General features: G+C 44.8%; 1 protein-coding gene across 3 annotated transcripts in view; it reads left to right on the top strand.

The window, feature by feature from the left end:
- Positions 1–6589, top strand: part of LOC106820021 (protein phosphatase 1 regulatory subunit 21-like) — a 28522-nt gene that overhangs the window by 12617 nt on the left and 9316 nt on the right. The window lies entirely within an intron of this gene.

The raw sequence follows: 6589 nt of genomic DNA, 5'->3' as shown, positions 1-6589 counted from the left end.
TTAGAGGGACGAGGTATATGAGGAGGGGGAGAAGGGGTTACAGGAGGAAGGACGAGAACTGGTTAGAGGACGAGGGGAGAAGGTAGTGGGGAAGTAGAGAGGGCGGAGAAGGGTGGGAGGTAGAAGAGCGTAGATAGGACGTGGGAAAGGTAGCTGAGGAGGGGAGAAGGGGGAGCGTCGAAAAGGGGACCAGGAAAGGAGGTAGAAGATAAGGGTACAGGAAGGAGGTAGTGAACGTCAGTGGAAGCATGGTGGGTGTCCCACCAGAATGGAGGGGAGGATGTCGACTTGGTGGTAGGCATATAGAGGTGGTAGGGAGGGTAGGGTAGGAAGGTGGGGTGTGCGGGTGCGGACCGGGACACAGGGTAGGGGGGAATGTGGCGGGGTGAACGGGTGAATGGTGAGAGGCCGGGTTGGAGAGAGGAGTGTCAGTGGATTGGTGCGTCGAGCCAAGGGTGGGACGGCAGGGTAGAGGAGAGCGGAGAAGGCTAAGAGAGTAGGTAGAGGATTCGGTGGGATGAAGATGCTGAGGAGCCTAGAGGGAGGCGGGAGAAGTGGTTAGAGTAAGGAGGGGGAGGAGGAGGGTTAGAAGGTGGTGGGCGAGGAGGGCGGGAGGAGGCTATGAGGAGGGAGGGAGGTAGAGGGGAGAATCGTGGTAGAGTGACGGCGCGGAGTGCGGAGTGATAGGTGAGAGGGGAGGTAGTGAGGGGGCAGAAGGTAGAAGGAGGGAGGGAGTCGAGGATGGTTTTTGGAGAAGGTGGAGGAGGTAGTTAGAGGAGAGGGAGAAGTAGAAATGAGGCGAGTTAGTAGAGGATGGTGGGAGAGACTGAGGAGCGTAGAGGAGGGCGGTAAGAAGTGTGTGGAAGAAGTCGAATGGGCGGAGGAGGAGGGTTTAGAAGGGTGTGTTGGGGTGAGAGAGGGGGGAGGAGGTAGGGGAAGGAAGTGTGGTGAGGGGAGGGTCGTGGAGTTGGGAGATGGGGAGAGAGGAGCGTAGTGGGCAGGGGGGAGAGTGGTAGAAGAGGGAGGAGGTCGAGCGTGGAGGGGGGGGGGAAAAAATTTTGGTTTTCTTCGTTGGAGGAAGGCGTGGGCAGGAGCCGTAAGGATGTGGGAGAAGACGCGAGGCGGTAGAGGAGTATAGAGGATGGGAGGTATGGAGCGGGGGAGGTTAATCAAAAGTTGGATAGACACAAAAACGAGTGTGTGCCGTATTTCGCCGGATGCGTTTGCTGTGTGGTGCTTTTGAACGATAAACATTCGTTTCAAATACTTACCCATTGTCACTCACAATATGGCTAAGAATAGATGTAACGATTATTATATTGATATCTTCTGCTAAAGACAAGAGAAATTATTAATTACTCATAATGTAAAAATGCTCCAGTTGAACTATGTGCCGTTTTGCTCAAGTTGTGATAGATGGCGCCTTGAGTCGGAACGTCGCGGTCGGCCGTATAAATTGTCAGCGCATCGTATGATTCGATTTCTGCATCGGAATCATTGATTCTTGGAATCGAATCAATTCATATTTTGCGAAAGTCGAATATATCTCGGATCTGCAAATCGAATCATTCGTCGCGTAATCGAATATTCGATCGCGAATCGAAGGCATTCGATCGCGAATCGAATCATTCGATCGCGAATCGAATCATTCGCATCCGTGAATCGAAGCATTCGATCCGTGATCGAGGCATTCGATTTCAAAACGTAATGCGTTTGATGCCGGGATCGAATTGGGTTTGATTCCTTTTCTGATATAAAATCAAATAATGTGCAACATTTTAAACAGAGCAGAATTATTGTTGATTTATTCATTATAACATATTGATTTAAACTAAGCAAATATTATATGAGATAATCAATGTTTATATGCAATAAAAATCAAATGTTATATTATGTGATAAATCAAATGTTATATATGATAAATCGATGTTATATGTGTAAATCAAATTGTTATATGCTTTGATTAAAATCACCATAAAACAAAATCGCAATTATGAAACAAAAAAGAATGCCATATTACGCTGGGGCTTTGCTACTAGAGTACTAACAGGCGCACACGCCACAAGCCCACGTTTCAGCGCTAGTCTAGCGGCGTAAGCAAACTCTTATCGTACGGTAAAATTGTGGCCCTGTTTGGTCCTGAAGTGGAGACCAGGGTGGTCCTTGGTCATGCGCTGCCGTTCAGCAAACGTTGGAGAGCTATCAGCAGTGGGGAAGTTTTCGGCTATCACTTTGAGAAAACAGTTGTTAAATGTTATTTATCACTACGGAAAACATACTGTGGTATATGTTCAAATTTTTTCCAGTTAATTCTATGAAGTTGTGTCAAGCGTCACAGCCCACCATTCAATACTCACCACCCGCGGCACCATGCATTGGGTATCTCAGAAGCACATGGACGTCAGGCTCACAAAAATCTCGCAAAACACACTCATCTGTGATTGCAATCGACATTACTACTAATTATAGACAGGCTTTTTTGTAATTTTGGGTCAACCCAGTTCTACTTTGCTAATAGAAGCATTTTTTTCAAGTGTGAGTTTGCGCTATGTCGTTGAAATCTAGCATATTGGTCTGTTATAGCAAACTTTAGTCTAATCCTAATATAATCCTAAGTAATTCAGGGCCCGTAGAAGGGGGGTTGCGGGGGTTCGCTACGAACACCCCCCCCTCAAGGCCCGCCCAGGCAAACAAAAAATATAATATTGCAAGAAATTTCAGCCTCAGGTATGCACCAGATCACTCCATTTTAGTGTAATAATTGCGCAAAATCTCATCGTGTGGGCAGGCGGGACACCCCATCCAAGCACCTCACCCCTGCTCGGTCGCATACTGCTCCTCGCTCGGTCGCTTCAGTGCCTCACAATCTTCCAACATTTAAATAACGACCCCCCCCCGCCAATATAAAGGCTGGCCCTAACGGACCTGAGAATTAAACATATCATATTAATAATGATTGGATATTCATCGATTCACATTTATAGCTGCGGGCTCAAAGCGTTTTTCCTGTACTGATCAGAAAGTTGTCGGGCTAGATGAACAGTCAAAAGAAGCCAAGCTAAAGGTAAGTTATTATATACTAGTACTGTCAAATTTGATAAAAAAAACACAACGCAGAAACGTCTGTCGTACACCATGCCTTAGAGTTACCTGACATGGTCAGCGTTGCGAGCTAGGTAGAATGGAAAATGAACTTATGCCATCCATTGTTGTCAGTTAGTTTCACAAAACTTGAATTCCAATATTTTCGAAAATCACCACTAGGTGGCAGAGAATAAGCAGCCACTGGTTGCATTAGGAATATCTTGAAATATATTATCATGAATACCGAATTTTTGTTATTGTTATGTTATCTGGTTTCTGCTGTAACGCAAGTATAGCAGATGCAGGCCCTTGACACTAACTCGGTCTGTCGATTGTGCCGCGGAAAGTGAAAGTCTACGTCGAAACAAATTATTCTCTGGCTTATGTTGCCCGATCGGACAACTAAAAAATGTCCAGCTGTGTAAATTCCTAGCATCCTTTGAGCCAGGTGCGCTATCGGCATGACGCATTTCTAACACTTGTACTTCTTTCGAAAGTCGAGCAAAAGAAGCGCGCCGCACCGCGTGTCTGTCGGCTGTGCACGACTCGTGCGCTGTGTACATCGCCTGCTTGGCTGGAAGGCATTGATTGAAAGTAACGGGGGGTGGGGGGTATAGCTGCTAGCCGATTGTTTCAGTCCCGTGGGACGTTTCTTACTGAATATGTACGGGGGTGGGCAGCCCTGGTATGAGAGAGCGACAGCAAACTCCTTTCCTGGAATTGAGAAAAAGCTGCGCAATCACGCTCGCAAAAATAAGACGTTGTGTAATTTCATTACGATTTTCCATAATTATATTACTGTAAATATGATTACCACTGAACTAAAAAATTGTACCTTAACGGCTCTAGATTGCAAGTAAATTTTTGACAAGTTAAAACCAGAGTAAAATTGCCTTTTCTGTTGCTTGACAGGGAGCAACCAGATCTGAAAATAAGCACGAGGCCTGAGCATGCATAATATACTTCCAATTCAGATTAGCTTAAACATGCCAACATTTCTGCATTACTGGGGCAAATATGCATTTACAATACACAATGCCTTAAACAGGGTTATCAAGATTGAGCAGTTTAACTTGCCTAAACACCAAGTAAGACTAGGCTCAACTGATCAAAATTGTATATATATATTTACTGCACTGGGCTGCTCATTAGGTTCTCCACTACCAGTTGCAGTATGATCATGCAAGTTTATAGTATATATATATATATTTATATTATATATATTTTACTTTATGCTTTTATGCTTTAGAAAACATTGTCAAGGAGAAAGATCAGGCCTATACGAAAGTTTTCCAACCAAGAGATGAGAGTTCGATGTTCGAAATGCCTCATGCTGACGTAAACGTGTCCACTCTCCTCCAGGGTGAGCTTGTGATGACCATGTTGGCTCGCCAAACGGAATAAGGTGAACATGACTGCCTCCATATTGCTTAGTTTAGTTCGCGATTTAATCCAAGTTACATTTTGAGTTCGCCACATTCGTGCAATTTACATTAAAGGTGGCACTGCCGGCATTGTATGATTGGAATTTCAACTTGGGATTTTGTTGTGGAATTACATATACTTTGGTTCAGTGAAATAATACTTGTACATTTATGTTAACTTAGATAACAGATTCACTCTTAGATTTTGGTTTCTGTTGGGGACAATAAGACTGCAGAGACTTCAGACTTTTTCTATTCGAATCATGCTTTTGCTGCGTAAGAGCTAGCTGAACTTTGTTGATCTATACCATTGAGAAAAATTATGCGACAGACGTCCTGAATGAACTTCTTTATATGGCAAGGACTGAGTAAGAAAATGATGTGCGTCTTTCTCATACATGTTGTATGACATGTGTATGTAGTTAAGGTCGTGTGCTGAGCCTCATTCCGCACGCAGTACTGCCTGCGAATATAATGCTAACACTAAGCAGGTGAGTGTTAACGGTGTGATAGTTACCTGTCACTACATGTATGCGCATGGAGAACATGAGTCTCCTAGTTGTATAGACACAGACTAGATAAAATAAACACCAACCCCTAGTAGGACAATTTTGTCTGGCGACGAATTAGTTAGGATAATACCCCCAAAAACAGATTTCTGTCATTGTCTACGTCTGCAAACTGGTCTACTAGTGTCACCTGCAGATGGTATTACGTGTTATTTAAATTTGCTAAAATTATTGAATTGACTGATCTGTGTGCCAGAACAGACAATGGGCAAGCGGCACAGTCTCCAGTTGTCCTGTGCCAACTGCACGACTAGAAACAACGCAGTGGTCCTGTTCCGTGGAGGCACACCATAGCAGAGTAATGATCGATTGAGAACGCCAGCTGCACCGGAGGTAATGGACTAGGTAGGCATGGTTTTTAGTCTCAGTCTGACTGATAGTCAGATGCAGCTTCGTAGAGCTCGTGCTCGTAGAAGGATGATCGTCCCGTCCGTCCGTCCTGGTCCGTTACTAGCGATGGCCGGCGTCCTGGTGCCGCCGTCAAACGAGTGTGTCGCCTGGCCACACATAATCTACAAATCGGTGGTGCTCGAGTACTGGTCTACGATATATTCGGTGATCGTGGGGGAGGGTAATCCGAAAGACCGCTGTTCGGCCGATGGTCGAAGTGTGGTCAAAGGTCATAGCGGTTGTTAAAAGAAGCGCGGCGAACATTCACTGCCTTTACTTTAACGGGGGGTTCTATACGCGGATCAGGGAATGCGGTAATTGCGGCACAAATCTAAAGGCTCGGACCTAAGGCTTCGTGATTAGTTCGGTTGTATGAGGATCATGGTACGGCCATCACTGAAATGCCGAAATTGGACGGTTCACAGAGTCAAAAGGTCAATGGGCCACAGGGCAGATTTTGACATTTTCTGAGGACATTGGTCTGACGGACGCGATTGAAAAATTTTTTGTTTCGAGCGGGCTGACTAGCCATTTTTATGGCATTATTTTTTTGAAAGGACATGAAGTCTACTTCTCTGCCGTGACATGCGTAAGAGTAAGTGTCAGATAACCTTTTTGACCCTTCAAGCAGGAGGTCGTTTAAACATGGATTTTTGACTGTCATGTTAGAAAGAATTTGACTGCCGGTTGCTAGTAGATCGTATACATGCCTGGATGTCATATGGCTACAATGTCACAGTTTGAAATTCAAAGCTCAAATTTGGTATAAGATTGTTTATGCTCCTTTAAATCGTATAATTTATATGGCGATTCTGTAGTGTCATGTATTTTACATGTAACGGTATTCTGGCTCACTGCCGTGGCTGTGACTAGACCAGTGACAGGTGGTGTTGGTACTGTGATGAGTTTTTGCCCTTATTGGTTACATGGTGCAGCTTCATCTAGATTGGCGCAGCCTGTAAGGCTTGCGTAGGTAAATGGATGAGCTGGTTACCCACCACTTAGCCTATTCTGTCTTGCAGATAGTTGTTGCCCTACTACGTATGATGTGCGAGCTTCCATCTTTAATCTGAAGACCACTTAAACGTTACGCTCCATTCTCGTGGAACCTTTCATAACGAT

This window comes from Priapulus caudatus, unplaced genomic scaffold (genome assembly GCF_000485595.1).
Source record: "Priapulus caudatus unplaced genomic scaffold, Priapulus_caudatus-5.0.1 Scaffold2, whole genome shotgun sequence".
Classification (NCBI taxonomy): domain Eukaryota; kingdom Metazoa; phylum Priapulida; class Priapulimorpha; order Priapulimorphida; family Priapulidae; genus Priapulus; species Priapulus caudatus.
Note: the sequence above shows the minus strand (reverse complement) of the source record. Positions and strands in the feature narration are given on the sequence as shown.